The sequence below is a fragment of the Pristiophorus japonicus genome, chromosome 9 (genome assembly GCF_044704955.1).
Source record: "Pristiophorus japonicus isolate sPriJap1 chromosome 9, sPriJap1.hap1, whole genome shotgun sequence".
NCBI classification, from domain to species: domain Eukaryota; kingdom Metazoa; phylum Chordata; class Chondrichthyes; family Pristiophoridae; genus Pristiophorus; species Pristiophorus japonicus.
In genome coordinates, this window is record NC_091985.1 from 119,173,297 (window position 1) to 119,192,468 (window position 19,172).

Sequence of the window (19,172 nt, forward strand, 5' to 3'; positions counted from 1 at the left end):
CCCAAATAATAACTTCACGGTGGGGCGGGCAATAATCAAGGGAATAATGGAGGCATGTGAAAAAGGAACGGCAGTAATCATGGGGGATTTTAACCTACATATCGATTGGTCAAATCAAATCGCATGGGGTAGCCTGGAGGAGGAATTCATAGAATGCATACGGGATTGTTTCTTAGAACAGTATGTTACAGAACCTACAAGGGAGCAAGCTATCTTAGATCTGCTCCTGTGTAATGAGACAGGAATAATAAATGATCTCCTAGTAAAAGGTCCTCTCGGAATGAGTGATCACAGTATGGTTGAATTTGTAATACAGATTGAGGATGAGGAAGTAGTGTCTCAAACGAGCGTACTATGCTTCAACAAAGGGGACTACAGTGGGATGAGGGCAGAGTTGGCTAAAGTAGACTTGGAACACAGACTAAATGGTGGCACAATTGAGGAACAATGGAGGACATTTAAGGAGCTCTTTCATAGTGCTCAACAAAAATATATTCCAGTGAAAAAGGGCGGAAAGAGAAGGGATAACCAGCCGTAGATAACCAAGGAAATAAAGGAGAGTATCAAATTAAAAACCAATGCGTATAAGGTGGCCAAGGTTAGTGGGAGACTAGAAGATTGGGAAAATTTTAAACGACAGCAAAGAATGACTAAGAAAGCAATAAAGAAAGGAAAGATAGATTACGAAAGTAAACTTGCGCAAAACATAAAAACAGATAGTAAAAGCTTTTACCGATATATAAAACGGAAAAAAGTGACTAAAGTAAATGTTGGTCCCTTAGAAGATGAGAAGGGGGATTTAATAATGGGAAATGTGGAAATGGCCGAGACCTTAAACAATTATTTTGCTTCAGTCTTCACAGTGGAAGACACAAAAACCATGCCAAAAATTGCTGGTCACGGGAATGTGGGAAGGGAGGACCTTGAGACAATCACTATCACTAGGGGGGTAGTGCTGGACAGGCTAATGGAACTCAAGGTAGACAAGTCCCCTGGTCCTGATGAAATTCATCCCAGGGTATTAAAAGAGATGGCGGAAGTTATAGCAGATGCATTGGTTATAATCTACCAAAATTCTCTGGACTCTGGGGAGGTACCAGCGGATTGGAAAGCAGCTAATGTAACGCCTCTGTTTAAAAAAGGGGGCAGACAAAATGCAGGTGACTATAGGCTGGTTAGTTTAACATCTGTAGTGGGGAAAATGCTTGAAGCTATCATTAAGGAAGAAATAGCGGGACATCTTGATAGGAATAGTGCAATCAAGCAGACGCAACATGGATTCATGAAGGGGAAATCATGTTTAACTAATTTACTGGAATTCTTTGAGGATATAACGAGCATGGTGGATAGACGTGTACCGATGGATGTGGTGTATTTAGATTTCCAAAAGGCATTCGATAAGGTGCCACAAAAAAGATTACTGCAGAAGATAAAGGTACGCGGAGTCAGAGGAAATGTATTAGCATGGATAGAGAATTGGCTAACTAACAGAAAGCAGAGAGTTGGGATAAATGGGTCCTTTTCAGGTTGGAAATCGGTGGTCAGTGGTGTGCCACAGGGATCGGTGCTGGGACCACAACTGTTTACAATATACATAGATGACCTGGAGGAGGGGACAGAGTGTAGTGTAACAAAATTTGCAGATGACACAAAGATTAGTGGGAAAGCAGGTTGTGTAGAGGACACAGAGAGGCTGCAAAGAGATTTAGATAGGTTAAGCGAATGGGCTAAGGTTTGGCAGATGGAATACAATGTCGGAAAATGTGAAGTCATCCACCTTGGAAAAAAACAGTAAAAGGGAATATTATTGGAATGGGAAGAAATTACAACATGCTGCGGTGCAGAGGGACCTGGGGGTCCTTGTGCATGAATCCCAAAAAGTTAGTTTGCAGGTGCAGCAGGTAATCAGGAAGGCGAATGGAATGTTGGCCTTCATTGCGAGAGGGATGGAGTAAAAAAGCAGGGAGGTCCTGCTGCAACTGTATAGGGTATTGGTGAGGCCGCACCTGGAGTACTGCGTGCAGTTTTGGTCACCTTACTTAAGGAAGGATATACTAGCTTTGGAGGGGGTACAGAGACAATTCACTAGGCTGATTCCGGAGATGAGGGGGTTACCTTATGATGATAGACTGAGTAGACTGGGTCTTTACTCGTTGGAGTTCAGAAGGATGAGGGGTGATCTGATAGAAACATTTAAAATAATGAAAGGGATAGACAAGATAGAGGCAGAGAGGTTGTTTCCACTGGTCGGGGAGACTAGAACTAGGGGGCACAGCCTCAAAATACGGGGGAGTCAATTTAAAACCGAGTTGAGAAGGAATTTCTTCTCCCAGAGGGTTGTGAATCTGTGGAATTCTCTGCCCAAGGAAGCATTTGGGGCTAGCTCATTGAATGTATTCAAATCAGAGAGATAGATTTTTAACCAATAATGGAATTAAGGGTTATGGGGAGTGGGCGGGTAAGTGGAGCTGAGTCCACGGCCAGATCAGCCATGATCTTGTTGAATGGCGGAGCAGGCTCGAGGGGCTAGATGGCCTACTCCTGTTCCTAATTCTTATGTTAACAACAATATTCACAGAGTCTCATTAGAGCACGATTAATCCACTTCTTGCAATGCTCATGTGCCCTGCACACTGGCAAGAAAAACACATCACTTCATTTGGAGACTTCAATGCCTTGATTTCAAAATTCTCATCTCGTTTTCGAATCCCTCCATGGCCTCGCCCCCTCCCTATCTCTGTATTCTCCTTCAGCGTCACAACGCTCCCCCCCGCCCCAAGATGTCTGCGTTCCTCAAATTCAGCCCTCTTAAACATTCCAGAATATAATCACTCAACCATTGGTGGCCATGTCTTCTGTTGCCTATGCTGCAAGCTCTGGAACTCCCTGCCTAACCCTCTCCGCCTCTCTTTCCTCCTTTAAGATGCTCCTTAAAACATACCTCTTTGACCAAGCTTTTGGTCACTTTCCCTAATTTCTGCCTATGTGGCTCGGTGTCAAATTGTTTATCTCATAACACTCCTGTGAAGCGCCTTGGGACGTTTCACTACGTTAAAGGCGCTATATAAATACAAGTTGTTGTTGCTGACTTCTATTCAAACACAGAACGTCGAACAAATTCTGGACACCCCTACGTGCACTGTCACACTCCTTTTGGCCATGAATTTTAGCAAACATATCTGGGTATAAATCACCCACCACTATTGCTGGCTTTTGAAATAGTTAACATAGATTAGCTGGCTACGTTCTACAGTGAGCTCAAGAAAAGAGTACAATGCTCATGGAAATAGTCACTGGAGAGCGTTCTGCAAAAGGAAAGTGTGTAAGCATGGGTAACCAGCAGTATTTCCACAGGAAAGTGTGCTGGCATGAATTAAAGTGAATGGCAAGGAGTTGGGTTAAGCATAATCTAACACAGAATTACAGCTACATCTCTGGCTGAAAGCTTGGGCACCAGGACATGAGATAAAGGAGAGATGGGAGGAGAGAGATTCTTCCAGCAATATAGCATGTCTGTTGGGTGATGTACAGAAACTTCCTGCTGAAGAGAAATCGTCTCCAGTTTCAAAGATCAAAGCTGCTCAAAATACAAGGTTTTGAATCTTCCTTGATCGGAAATGCTAAAAAAGGCTCCACTCACATTTACATGTTGTGCAAATGCATCACGGTCACAAAAGGCACCAAATTGATTCAAGAATTTGGAAAATAAAATTCTTAAGGGGTACTCTCTAGCTAGAGAGTGAAGGATGGATGAGCAAAACCCTGATAATAAAATGGATCAGGATTGTGCTTCACATAACCATGTTATCCATTCAGATGCCACCAAATGTTTTCCATTGAACTAAAAGACTCAACCAACCACTGATGATTATTAAAGGTCGATGTCACTGATGGTGTTTGTTCTGTGATTGAAGCACAATCGTTGGATAACTGATGGTACTCATACCTTCACTGCTGGAGGGCATACGTGAAGTCAAGATTCACAAGAGACATGTGGATCCACAGATTCTTGTGAATGGCATCAATAAATCCTGCACCCAAAGACATGGCCCTGAAGTAAATGTTCTGCAGGAGGGGAATTAACTTTAGCTGGTGAGGCAGAAGCTATGTTGTGGACACCGAGCATGTGAAAAGATCCCAACTCACCTGCTCAGTTCAATCATTCTGAGCAGACTGAATTTGTGGGTTTCAGAAACCTTTTTCTGCATCAATGTTAGCTTGATTGGTATTTCTTGTTTATTGGAGGCTTGCTGATTCAATTCACACATTGCATTTTAAATAGTTCAATAAAGGTTGGTTCCATCATTGCAAGAGTCTCCTCTGATCGGTTTTCATTTTAGTCTCTGCTAAACAAACACATCTAGATGTTTTTTTGGGGTGGGGAAACCATATAATCCAGGACAATTTACAGCTTTCTTCAGGAGGAACAATTCTGCTTACCGAACAGAAGATAAACTCCCGGCAGTTTAACATCTGGGAAAAGTGTGGGTACCAGGAGCCGTTAGCATTTAGAAGTGTGGCACAAGACAAAGCCGATCAGATTTAGGACAGGCAAAAGATTTTTGGGATCCAAAAAGGAGAAAATGATTCAATGAAAGGATAGGAGTGGGTGATGTAGTGGTCACTGCAAGGGCAAGATTCTTCCTGGAATAAAAGGGAGCACTTACATCCCATAATCTCTTTTTGGAGATGATGTAACTTTGATTATACATGTCATAATGAGAAAGACAGACATGCATTTATATAGCGCCTTTCACGACCACCAGACGTCTCTAAGCTCTTTACAGCCAATGAAGTACTTTTGGAGTGTAGTCATTGTTGTAATAAGAACTAAGAAATAGGAGCAGGAGTAGGCCATACTGCCCCTCGAGCCTGCTCCGCCATTCAATAAGATCATGGCTGATCTGATCATGGACTCAGCTCCACTTCCCATAACCCCTTATCGTTTAAAAAACTGTCTATTTCGGTCTTAAATTTATTCAATGTCCCAGCTTTCACAGCTCTCTGAGGCAGTGAATTCCACAGATTTACAACCCTCAGGAGAAGAAATTTCTGCTCATCTGTTTAAAATGGACGTCCTCTTATTCTAAGATCATGCCCTCTAGTTCTAGTCTCCCCCATCAATGGAAACATCCTCTCTGCATCCACCTTGTCAAGCCCCCTCATAATCTTACACGTTTCGATAAGATCACCTCTCATTTTTCTGAATTCCAATGAGTCGAGGCCCAACTTACTCAACCTTTCCTCATAAGTCAACCTCCTCATCTCCGGAATCAACCTAGTGAACCTTCTCTGAACTGCCTCCAAAGCAAGTATCTCCTTTTGGAAATATGGAAACCAAAACTGTGCACAGTATTCCAGGTGTGTCTTCACCAATACCTTATATAGCTGTAGCAAGACTTCCCTGCTTTTATACTCCATCCCCTTTGCAATAAAGGCCAAGATACCATTGGCCTTCCTAATCACTTGCAGTACCTGCATACTATCCTTTATGTCCTTTATATCGGAAACGCGGCAGCCAATTTGCACACAGCAAGCTACCACAAACAGCAATGACCAGAGAATTTGTTTTTGTTATGTTGATTGAGGGATAAATATTGGCCAGAACACTGGGGATAACTCCCCTGCTCTTCTTTGAAATAGTGCCATGGAATCTTTTATGTCCACCTGAGAGAGCAGATGGTGCCTCGGTTTAACGGCTCATCCGAAAGACGGCACCTTAGACAGTGTAGCACTCCCTCAGTATTGCACTGGAGTGTCAGCCTAGATTTACGTGCTCAAGTTCCTAGAGTGGGACTTGAACCCACAACCTGCTGACTCAGACGCAAGTGTGTTACCCACTGAGCCACAGCTGACACTACAATAATATGAAACAATTCTGATCAGCAGAGGGGAGCTGTGCATCTCCAGTCCCAAATTACTTGGTGATGTTTCCCACCCATAAAACTGGCCACATCTACAGGTCGACATCCCGCCGATTGCACCGGATCAGGAAGGCTCTTCAAACTGCGCTCATTTTCTGAGGCACACAGGTGTTAGTCGGCACGTTTTAAGTTTTTTCATATCAAAAAATATGAATTTACTGAGAAATTGACTAGTGTACACCAACTAAACTTTTTAATGGTTCAGTATTGTTTTTTTAAAAAAGTCATTTCAGTGATTTAAAATCAGGTTACTCACAGATGGAGAACTGATATTAAAAATGCTCATTTTTTAGGATAAACCCATTTTTAGCTGTATTAAGAGTGCATCAGGTTACCACTCTTAAATGTATCAGAATATTTTTTAATGGAAAGAAAAATAATTATTACATTCTATTACTCTACCTGATTGTACTGGTTCATTGAAGGTTTAAAGTTTATGAATATGCAAATTAATTTTAGCAGACATTTGAATGGTAAGCGCAGTTTGGTTGCAAATTTCCGATTCCGCCTAAAACGCTACCCTTAAAAGGTTTAAATCAAAGTAGTTGCCCTAGCCCCGAATCCAGTCTGTTCATACTTCCATCACTGGGACCAATAGTGCGACCAACGTAATGATAAGCCTCTTGGTGCTTGTCCTGAGGTAACATGATCAGACTGGAGTAGGACGCAAACACAGTGAAGTTCCCTTGGTGCAAAATAGAAGTGCGGTTATAGTTAGCAAAATAGGTTAGCAGCAATCCTAAATAATGTACAGATGAAATAAATCTAAACACTGGATTTCAGGTTGATAGATTGTTAGTTGTTCAATCATTAACGCAGCAATTCTACTGCGAACACCAATTAAAGCAGGTTAAATCTTTAAATAAATGTTTATTTCAGTTATAGAGGTAAAAGTAATTGAAGTTTTCAACGAGCCAAAAATCAGTGCAGAGTGAATACATGTTACAATGCACGTAATACAGTGACACATCTCATAAATTTACCCTGTTATTGTCAACTATTTACAAATTGATCTCGAGGCAGTAAAGCAGCCTGCTTTCAGAAAAGATGAAAATTGATGAACATAGTTAACAAGCTTTATAATGTGACATGGCAGTTAAAGAATTTTGACACCAGTTTCCTGGGCATTTTAAATTGCTGCTTATAATTTTAGTGCAAGGTAAGATTTCCTGAATACAAACTTAGTCTTTTGTCCAGAACTAGTAAACGACCTACTGGACTGAAAGGCGAGTGTAGAATTAAAACAGCAGGACTCTGCAAATTCAGGTGCAGATGCTGGAGTTACAACTTTACCCTGTGAGAAACTCGGAGCTCCTGTTATAGCCACCTTGTTAGAAAAGTAAATCTACAAACTTTTGAAGTAACACGCTCGAAGATTCCTTAATCGGCATTACATGGGCAGAAGCCAAGTGGAAACCCAATTTACGGGCGTGCATGGGATTTCCACTGCACCTCCGGCAAAGTAAAGCCAGCGGAATCTGCCGGACAGACTGCTTCTACAATAAGTACATCGGCTGGGGGCTTCCCCCGCCGGTAACTTCCCCGGAAACTCCGTGTCTGTGCGGGATTGGGTTTCCATTCGTCGCTCTTCTGACATACTTACAGCGGTGGAGCGGGAACAGCCCGGTGCAAATTCGGAGGGGGGAGGGGTCAAAGTTTGAAGTGTTTCACGGACACCCTGTCCCACTAGCAATTCAAAAAGTGAAAGACAAAGACAATTCTAAGCGAGGACGTTTTCCATAAACTTTAACTTCAATTAGACACAACTGTTAATCTGCTTTCATGACCAACAGGAAGGCAACACAAGCAAGAGAGTGGACATAAATTGTGGTTACAAAGTCGACTTACTGTGCCAGGAGCCAACTCTTAATTCAACTTGTCCTTTACAAGAACTCCTTAAAAGAAATCTCAGCCCATAGTTAAATGAGCCCAGTTACTGCTGGTCATGCAGTACAGTAGCAGAGGAATCTTTGCCACCACACCCTGCACATACATGTGTGTGAATAACTTCGAAAAAATGCACAGCATGTTGCAACTGCTGCTCAATGATTGGCTGCTGAAGTTGAAAGATTGTAAGAGTTTAAGGAGGGGCTGCTCTGGAGCCTGTTGTACAGCAGCTGGCCAACATCCTGTGCAACTACCATCTAATAGCGTGAACCCAGCCCTCAGTGACTAAATCTGCTCACCAGAACATGTTAAAAGGAAACTCCCAGATACGAAAGGCAGCAAACTCCTCACAATATCAATCATACTGGCACAATTACAAGATAGTAACAAATTGCCAGAGCATTTCTTGAGGTTGTAAGTGTGTAGACTTTAAAACAAATACATAAACACACGAGTGTGTGGAAACCAATGCACCAGCTTGTCCTGGAGCCTCCAGGGATTGCAGATTCATCTCCCAGACACCACTGTGAACAACACAGATTTGAGTACAAATGTAACGGGGGCTGAAATTGCCCCTTTCTATAAGAGGTGGCCACAAGTCGGTAAGGACTCACCGCTCGGTCGGCGCAGAGGGGCCAACATTTTGAAAATTGCCTTCCATTATTTCTGGAGCGGTGTATGGGACTGCTCCGGCCGTCTTCCCGCCCCGTCAGGCACGCACCGTCCCCTTACCGAGCGACGGCAACCTCCTTCCCACCCCGTCGGGCACACATCGACCCCTTACCGAGCGACGGCAACCTCCTTCCCACCCCGTCGGGCACGCACCGTCCCCTTACCGAGCGACGGCAACCCCCTTCCCACCCCGTCGGGCACGCACCGTCCCCTTACCGAGCGACGGCAACCCCCTTCCCGCCCGTCGGGCACACACCGTCCCCTTACCGAGCGACGGCAACCCCCTTCCCGCCCCGTCGGGCACGCACCGTCCCCTTACCGAGCGACGGCAACCCCCTTCCTGCCCCGTCGGGCACACACCGTCCCCTTACCGAGCAGCGGCGACCCCCTTTACACCCTGCGTGGGAAATTGCCCCGTGGGAGTGGATCGGTCGCCGGTCGGTGCCCCCGGCAGTGTCCCCCGGCGTCCACCCTTAAAGGGGAGGGTGCAATGCCGCTGATGCCATTTTATTTTAATTGTTGGCCGACTCTGAAGTCGGCCTGACAACAGCAGCCATGGGTTCGGCCGGTCTGCCGATAGGCACCCTCTCTTGGGTACCGGGCGGCTGCCCTGGCCGAAACCCTCCCTGGTAGCCCAGTGAGTGCCACTAAAGTGGCTGCAGAGCTTGCAGCGGCCCTCTCCTTTAACTGAAGGGGAGGGACATTGTGACGTGTCAGCGCGCCGCTGATGACTCAGAGCGGCGGCCGAGCTGACAGATCTGATCAGATCCGCCATGATCTTATTAAATAGCAGAGCAGGCTCCAGGGGCCAGATGGCCTACTCCTGCTCCTACTTCTTATGTTAAAACGGAAACGGCACCCGCACGGAACACCGCCCCACTTCCGGAAAATAAATAAAGTCCTGAACTTTGCCGGATTATCCGCCCCAATACACTTACAAAGCGGTAAGTGTGCCCCGTTTGGGGCGGAGGGCAATTTCGGTCCCAAGATGTCTTACCACAATGTTATAGGGTCTTGGTGGGGCCAAACCTGGAGTATTGTGCACAGTTTAGTTCTCCTTACCTAAGGAAGGGTATATTTGCCATAGAGGGAGTGCAACAAGGGCTCACCAGACCGATTCCTGGAATGGGGGGGATTGTTCTATGAGGAGAGATTGAGCAGACTAGGCCTATATTCTCGAGTTTAGAAGGTGATCTAATTGAAACATACAAAATTCTTACAGGGCAGGAAAGTGGAGTTGAGGTAAAAGATCAGCCATGATCTTATTGAAAGGCAGAGCAGGCTCGAGGGGCCGAATGGCCTACTCCTGCTCCTATTTCTTATGATCTTATGAATAGCAGGATATGTTGGTGAGGTTAGATGAAGAAAGGTGGAAGTAGGCTCACGTGGAGCATAAATGCCGGCATGGACCTGTTGGGCCGAATGGTCGATTTCTGTTCTGTAAACTTGATTAACTTGCAAAATCAGAGGGGCAATAAAAATAAGAGTTTTGTCCCCCATTTTCTTTGAAGGCTTTTTTGTTTATTAGTTACAATAATATTGGAGATGGTTTGACTGACAGTCAAGAATCAGCCAATCGGGTAATGAAGAGATTTTACTTTCGAATTGGTGCGGGGCAGGGCTTCACGATGATGGATGTGCAGGGCGACCAATGGTGGGAGTGTGGGGGCGGGGCTGAGAGAGACCTGTCAGCCGACCAATGGTGGGAGCGTGGGGGCGGGGCTCTGGTGAAGATGGACGTGAGTGCTGACCAGCGATGGGATTGTGGAGGCGGGGTGGACTGAGGGCGGTGGTCACACGATGAAACCTCCTGGAATACGTACAACCAAAGTTGGCAACCCTACTTTTGCACAGACAAAGTGAAACACCAACTGCAGCTAAACTGCTCGCAACCGCCCTGGAGTCGGCCTCTAGGGGCTTACAGGAAAGATGTGATTGCACTGAAGAGGGTACAGAGGAGATTTTTGAGGATGTTGCTAGGACTGGAGAATTTTAGCTATGAGGGAAGATTGGATAGGCTGGGTTTGTTTTATTTGGACCAGAGGAGGCTGAAGGGAGACCCTATTGAGAGGTGTATAAAAATATATGAGGGGCCTAGAAAGAGTGGATAGGAAGGACTTAGTTCCCTTAGCAAAGCGCTCAACAATCAGGGGGCAGAGATTTAAAATAATTGCTGGAAAGATAAGAGGGGAGTCGAGGAGAACTTTTTTCACCCAGAGGGTGGTGGGGGTCTGGAACTCACTGCCTGAAAGGGTGGTAGAGGCAGAAACCCTCATTGCATTTAAAAAGTACTTGGATATGCGCTTGAATGGCCAAGAGCTGGAAAGTGGGATTAGGCTGGATAGCTCTTTTTCAGCCGGTACGGAAACGATAGGCCGAATGTCCTCCTTTTATGCCGTAAATTTCTATGATTCTGGGAACAGTTCACCCCCTCTCCTTCCCGTGGAGGCAATACCTTGAAGCATTCCCACAGCAGTGTGGCTAGGCTCAGCAAGGCACCCAGTGAAAGCCTTACTCCCGCCCCAGTTGCCAGCTCGGTACAAAAACAGTTTCACCTTCCCAGCCAGAAATTCCACACTGCTCTCCTTTAAATATAGCAGAGAAATGTTTGGAAATTATTTAACTCAAAGACTTTAATCCAAAAAAGCAACAAGTAGTTTTATAGTCTGTTGGAAGAGTGGTCGATGTGAGATCTGCCGAGTTTTATCTTGGTCAACCCGCCCTGAAGAGGGACAAACTCCAAAACACACAAACCATCTTTTAGTAACTCCATTGTAGCCCCTCTCTGCTGTCTAAGGGTTGCCTTTAACTCATTCTCTTCTTGCAGTTTTCTTAAATTTATCAGTGTTTTGAGCATCATTCTAACTGGATATCAAGACTGGACAGGTTACGTATAACCCTTCGACTATCAGGCCCCTTTACTTTGTAGTCTCCTCATCAAAAGAGGGTCGTAACCCATGGAAACGGGTTGGACTCTGTCCAACGCAAACTTTATTCTTTAATGTTTATGGATATATTACTCCAAACTCTCACCAAGGTGACATTTTGACTCTGCCATGGTTCTCGTCGTAGTTTACTGTAAGACGCAAGTACTGAAAGGGCAGCAGAAGGCTTGAAGCACTAGTCCTATCTGTGAAGAAATCAGGTAGCAACCCTAAAGTCTCACGTTCTATTACACGTCAAAATAACTCTACGCCATGGGGTGTCAACAGTTGGAGGATGTATTTGCTTATGATTAGCTGATCCATCTATTCCTCAGAATCAATAAGGGTCTTGAAATGTTAATAAATCTGAGTGTTTGACCTTAAGTAAATAAACTATTCCCTCTGCTGGGAGGGGTCCAGAACAAGGAGCCATCACCTTAAAATTAGAGCTAGTCCATTCAGGGGTGACGTCAGGAAGCACTGCTTCACACAAAGGGTAGTGGAAATCTCAAACTCTCTTCCGCCAAAAAGCTGGGGTCAATTGAAAATGTCAAAACTGAGATGGATATTTTTTTTGTTCGGCAAAGGGTATTAAAGGGATATGGAACTGAGACAGCTCGATAAGAGTTAAGATACAGATCAGACATGATCTAACTGAATGGTAGCACAGGCTCGAGGGTCTGAATAGCCCCCTCCGGTTCCTATGTTCCAGTACATGCAACAGTACTTACAAACACACCAGGAGATGTTAGTTAGGGTATCTGAACACACTACAGTTCTGAGCTCAGCAGTCAAGTTGATCGAATTTCCATTTCAACTCGTTTCTTACAGGTCTCTTATCAAATGTCCTTGTATGGCAGGTTCAGTAAGAGTTGATCACGTGCATCTCTAAACTAGAGAGTACAGGTACATGAATAATGGATACATTTAAAATACTGCTACTGACTGGTATGTGGTGAAGACGGCTCCATTTTTCATGCATCTTGCCCTCCACTTTCTCAGGCTCCTTATCTCTCCTTCCCGAGGTCACCAGTCTATTTTAATTAAGCCAGTGCCAGGCATTATCATTGAGAGAGAGAACTGCAATGTTCATACCGTGATAAATACGCAGATGTTATTTCAAGTGTGACCTCTGTCTCTGTCTGCTGACAGTGGAAAGGGAACTTTTCTGCCAGTGATGTGTGCTGAATGTCCTGAAGTCAGTATAATGTTAACTCTTTCTTACAAATGGGGTTCAAATTAATGTTTTGTTTCAATCAACAAATTCCAATAAGGGGATTGAAAAAAATTACTTTTCTTTGTGATTCAGATACTTGTACAAACAACCGCCTTCATTTTACGGACCAAGACACCAAAACACGAACAAGCTGTACATTTAATTGGACAGTATTTCACTGAAGCACCCACATCCCGCCATGGCAGGATACTGTAATCCACCACTTGTGTTTCCATCGTCACTGCCCTTTGTAAACGGAGGCTCCAAGTATCCATCAATGGTCAAGCTGCAACAGATGGTCAGCACACTGCAGGTTACAGTGGAGTAGCAACAAAGCAGACAAAATACAAGTCGTAGCAAAGGAAATAACTTAAAACAAAGTCAAATAAATTTGGTTTGAAAACGATTCTATTTCGTACTGGCCACACACTGAATTTAAGTGATACCAATTTTTCAAACTGGTTTCAGTTTAAGAAGATAAAAGCAGAAATGCTGTACCGCCTGCACAATCTTTCACACGTTTGCTGTAGTTTGTAAAATTATCAAAAATACATAACCAGGAACAGATTAATGTTCCAAACTTAGACTAACTTAAATAGTGAGCGAATGTTTCAACAGGTGTGTGCGCGTGGTGTGTACACGGACAAGTGTGTCTGTGGGGGCGTGTGCATGTGTGCTGGTCCGGTTAGGTAGATGTGTGAGTGTGCAAGAGTGTGAGGTGTTTGTGAGTGTGCAGTGCACGTGTGTGGGCACATGCCTGTCCACTGGCCTTGAATGGCAGAAAATCGGAGCCATGTTAAACAAGGTGGCTCCCACATTTACCACTTAAAATAAATAAAACACTTTATTGCAGAAATATCACCTGAAAATAAATGGGTTGCTTGATGGAGATTGTTGATGGCAGGGGGGGGGGGGGGGGGGGGAAGGGAAAGATTTAAACTCTTTGAAAAGTATATCGATTCTTAAACTACGCTGTGGTAAAACCCAGTGTGGAGCGACCAGCTGTTCATTTAATGCAATAGTCACAGAAACTGCAGCAAGGCAACTGAAAAACAGATTTGCTCGACACCTTACCAGGAAATCATTTATGTCACATTTGAGAGAGAAACAAATTGTGCTTGAAATCAGAAGCAGAAATGTGGAAAATGAATGGTGAATAGGCATTAAAATCTAAAATACCAACAAACAAGAGTGAATACCAAAAGAAATAGAATGTTACAATTATTGCAAAAGGTAGAACTAAAAAACAATGGAGAAAGTAACTTTCAATATCTTGTCACCAAGAAATCCAGTCGGGAATTCAGAAGAAACCTCTACCCAGAGAGTGGTGAGAATGTGGAACTCACTTTCACAGGGAGTGGTTGAAGCGAATAGTGCAGCTGCATTTAAGGGGAGGCTAGACAAGCATATGAGGGAGAAGGGAATAGAAGGTTATGCTGATAGATTTAGACAAAGGAAGATGGGAGGTGGCTCGAGTGGAGCATAAACGCCGGCATGGACTGGCTGTGCCAAATGGCCTGTTTCTGTGTTGTATATCCTATGTAATCTTGTATTCATCTCCTTATCTACCCCAGAGAGTTTATTTAATAGCAACTGATCGCCTTCTCAAAAATAATATTCCTCCAGAAGGACTGATTTGTAGAACCCAGTATCTGGCATTTGACTGAAGCAGTGGCCTCGAAAGGGGGGGAGCACGACAGTACGGCCACTCATTTTCATTAAATGCAACCATCACAGCTGTACAGGACTCGGCGACAGACTATGCACGGGCTATGGAAGGATCGGTGCCTCAATTCAGATTCACTAAACGTTAGGCAGTATGGCAATGTTCTTAATTCAGTGCAGAAGACAGATTTCCAGAAACTAGTGCCCTGTTTAGACTATGTTCTGCATACTGCAGCAGCTCCCATTTCAAACATAATTTGTTTCTCTGAAATAGGAGACGCTTGTTCAACTCTTCCCCAAGACAGACTCAAACTATTTCTGGTAAACGTGTTTAGGCGGCTGGTTCACTTTTTCTGTGGAAACTGCTTGTATGAAAATCAATGGTTTGTTTCTTTGCACCAGTTTTATTACGCAATGGTTTAAGGGCCTACATAGTTTTCCAAAGAGCTTAAAATTCTGACTAACAATAATTCTCCCAAAAGTAACCAAACAACTAATAAGTGTTCAGGATACTGATGTTTCTTTAGTAGCTTTAGTTGCATAACTTAGCAAAGCAAAACTGTGTTATTTTCGAAGGTACAGTGATATGAAAGTGACAATCTAAAAGGCTACCCAATATCAAACCTAATCTGGGCAGCCCATATTAATATTAGCAAAGTCAACAGTAAATGCTGTTATGGGGGAGGGGAGAAAAAAAGGGCTGGTATTCTTCCAAGAAACCTATAGGGCCCGAGGACCTTCATTGTGGATTTGTAAAATCTGTAGCGGTAGAACATAAGAAATAGGAGGAATAGGCCATTTGGCCCCTCGAGCCTGCTCCACCATTTAATAAGATAATGGTTGATCTGATCATCGACTCATGCCCACATCCCTGCCTGATCCCCATAAACATTTACTCCCTTATCGCTCAAAAATCTGTCCATCTCCGCCTTAAACATATTCAATGACCCAGCCTCCACAGCTCTCTGGGGCAGAGAATTCCACAGATTTACAACTCTCGGAGAAGAAATTCTTCCTCATCTCAGTTTTAAGTGGGCGGCCCCTTATTCTATGTTTTAGTTTCCCTTATGAGTGGAAATATCCTCTTTGCATCCACCTTGTCGAGCCCCCTCATTATCTTATATATTTAGTTAAGATCACCTCTCATTCTTCTGAATTCCAATGAGTATAGGCCCAACCTACTCAACCTATCTTCATAAGTCAACCCCCTCACCTCCGGAATCAACCTAGTGAACCTTCTCTGTGACTCCAAAGCAAGTATATCCTTCCTTAAATACGGAGACCAAAACTGTACACACTACTCCAGGTGTGGCCTCACCAATACCCTGTACAGTTGTAGCAGGACTTCTCTGCTTTTATACTCTATCCCCCTTGCAATAAAGGCCAACATTCCATTTGCCTTCCTGATTACTTGCTGTACCTGCATACTAACTTTTTGTGTTTCATGCACAAGGACCCCCACGTACCTCTGTACTGCAGCACTTTGCAATTTTTCTCCATTTAAATTATAATTTGCTCTTCTATTTTTTTCTGCCAAAGTGGATAACTTCACATTTTCCAACATTATATTCCATCTGCCAAATTTTTGCCCACTCACTTAGCCTGTCTGTATCTCTTTGCAGATTTCTTGTGTCCTCCTCACAATTTGCTTTCCCACCCATCTTTGTATCATCAGCAAACTTGGCTACATTACACTCGTTCCCTTCATCCAAGTCATTAATATAGATTGTAAATAGTTGAGGCCCCAGCACCGATCCCTGCGGCTCCCCACTATTCTCTGTTTGCCAACCGGAAAATTATCCATTTATAGAGACAGATAGGATTTACAATGCCATCTAAGCACCAACTGCCAAGATGGCAGCAGCACTAATATAATACTCTCGCACAGAGTCTATTCAAACCAAGGTGGATATCAATAAAAAGTGAATCTTAGTCAGGATTTGCTTCATCCGAAGTGACCACTAGTCACGGAAAACCTCAAGCGTCAGTGGGCACCACCTGAATCCTCTCTGGGGGCTCCCGAATGGGCACATGTCCAGGGAAGACAGGCGGGCGGTCTGACCCAATCCACAGATCCCGTACACTAAGAAGCTGCAGGTGGAGGCTTTAAATCAAGTTTAGTTATTGGCCCGGATCTTGCGGTCAGTGGTGAAGAAGTGGTGGTCGCCGTTCACCACGATAACCGCTGCCCAGAGTTTTCGCGGGCTCTTGCTTTCATCGGGTGTCCGCTGCAGTGCGGCGCCCTCTACAGGGGGTCTGTGGCATGTGGCATGATAGGGCAAGCAACAGCAAGGCTCTTCAACCAATCAGATTAAAGAATCCTCACTGAGGCACGCAGAGTCTAAACCAGGAAGTATAAATTAAGATTTAAATCATGTATAGAAAGCAAAATAAAGATTGGGAAAGAAAGATGCGATTAAGAGATAAAAAAAAGACACAGAAAAAGGTTTTTAAAAAATTAAAATTATTTTAATTGTTTTTAAATCTCCAAAGGAATGAGACTTCACACTTGTAAAATTAAGTTTTCAGGGCCAGAGAGTCTGTTTGGTAGTAATTATGGCTTATCACGGCATTAAAAAATTCACTTACACCTGACTGCACCAGCTCTAACTTTTTCTGGCATGTTTAGTGGGCAACTATTGCTACTTCACGCCCTTATATGGATTTCAATGCCGAGTATCTTGGTATCTCGCCCAGTACAGTGCCTGTGGAGGAGCAGGATAACTCGGACCGCAATTCCGGATTTCCACATTTAACTGAGCACGTGTGAGCTCTTGAAATTGCTGTCCGATTTACTGCATAATAACAGCGCGCGCTATTAGCCTCACAGTTATTCTCAACACAAAATCTGGGCCATTACGTTCCATGGCTTGTAACCCTGGAATAGTGCAGCCCACTGGGCAGAACAGGAAACATCCTTGTGAGATGTCACAGTGCGTGAATAGCCAATACATTACTAGTGCTAATTACTGCAGTATAAACCTTTAAGCTGCTGTGAAACCTGTATAAAACAAGCACTCCCAAAAAAGCAGACTCTTAGACCTAAATAACTTACATGGTAAAATGTACCACGGACATTCGCAAATTATGAACCAGGGTCAGCCCTCAATCCACCATGTCTGTTTACAATTTAAAACACAGGATCACAGACTGTTGCAAAGCTGGTGTATCTGCACTGAGTTTGGATCCCTGGCGCTTCCCCTTGGAGCTCACTTCCTTTCTGCCCCCCCGGCCGCCCCCATCCCCGCATAGCGGTCGGCACGATACAGCTGCAGATTTTGTGAAAGCAATGACTTCTATGAATAGAGAGCTCTTTACCCAGCGTGCAATCTCTGGGAACGAATGCTCGCATGACTCCATCCGGAGGATAGAGTGGTTTCCCTGCCCCTATGGATGCTGGGTAAAGAACTCCCCATTCTACTGAAATTCTTTACAGTGCATCCAATAACCATTTTGAAAATAAGGACACCTGCAAAAAAGTCATCTGATGCCAGTCCCCAAGGTTGAGTGTAATTCCCAGGTTTCACTATAATACGCTAGCAATTACATTCCGGTTACATTGGTAAATGGAGTTCATCTGTGCAATATTGCATTTATTTCACTGACATGTGGTGTGCGGTCCAGTGCACATTACCTAGGCTTGCTATGAAATTTGGGAGTAGCCTTATTGTCACATCAGCGTCATGAACAAAGGAAACACAAAACTTTAACAAAGACATAATCAACTATTGCATTACTGTAAATGACGGAGTCTCATAACAGTATTTGAAGGAATAGATAATGATGTAGATTTGCTCCACAGACCTCATTAATGTAGGATCATGTGATTAGACATCAATTAAACAGATATTTAAGTACACCCTCGCGTCTTGCATGATTGATACTTTTTCGTAAGGGAACGTTATCAAATAATAAACAAAACTTCAACAAACAGTGGATCCCACACAATCAAGTGCGAGATGTGATTTTTATCCAATATGTGGAAATGGGATCATTCATATTTAACAATGTCAGTTTCTTCCCCCTCCCCCGCCATATTTCGTATCTCACTTCGTTTAGTGAGGATTAATTGATTTGAGGACAGAAATGGTTAGTAGCTGGGAGTAACAATTGAGAGGCTCAGTGCACAGCAAACCAAAAGAGGGACAACCAAATTGTCGGTAGCAGTTATGTGAACCGACATTAGCTTCGGAACTTGCTCACATTAGGAAGCTGCCTATGCATGAGACATTGTTACTGGATTACATTTTTTTTTTTAAAACGGCAGTTTGCTCTATTACCAGTTGTTGATACACTCTATGGTCCTGGGGCAGAATATTACACAAGGGTACTTAGCAATGTTATGAAAATAGACATAATTTTTTTTTAAATACCCTAATTTATGTAGACCCTTAATAGCCCAATCATCCCGAATCTGGCAATCATGTGTGCTATTGTAAGACTGGTGGAAGGGAGGGGAGAAACGACCACCTGTTGTACAAGTCGTAGATTCCACACCATGCGTTTAGAGCAATGCACAAAAATGTAATCGAGCAACATTGTAGAATGTTCAGAACTTTTATTACCTCGCTGCAAAAATAAAACGATCAGCATTTGCTAGAATTTTCATCATGCCGGATGACATATGGGGACGGCATCTCCATTATATTCAGAAAATGGAGTAAAACTGCTTTTTTACTATGGTTCATGGATTTGATGTCATCATGTTAAAGCCTTTTAGAAACGTAGAAAATAGGTGCAGGAGTAGGCCATTTGGACCTTCGAGCCTGCACCGCCATTCAATACGATCATGGCTGATCATGCAACTTCAGTACCCCACTCCTGCCTTCTCTCCATACTCCCTAACCCCTTTAGCCGTAAGAGCCACATCTAACTCCCTTTCGA

The 19,172-nt window shown here is 43.8% G+C and overlaps 1 protein-coding gene across 8 annotated transcripts in view; it reads right to left on the bottom strand.

Annotated features, from left to right (window-relative positions):
- sertad2b (SERTA domain containing 2b) overlaps positions 1–19,172 on the bottom strand; it is a 138,420-nt gene that overhangs the window by 42,258 nt on the left and 76,990 nt on the right. The window contains exon 1 of one of the 8 annotated variants that reach the window (XM_070888764.1): positions 7,773–7,857. The exons of the other annotated variants lie outside the window; for them this stretch is intronic. The gene's annotated coding sequence lies outside the window, so the exon portion shown is untranslated. Of the gene's footprint in view, positions 1–7,772; positions 7,858–19,172 lie in introns of those variants that run through there. 8 annotated transcript variants of the gene reach the window in all.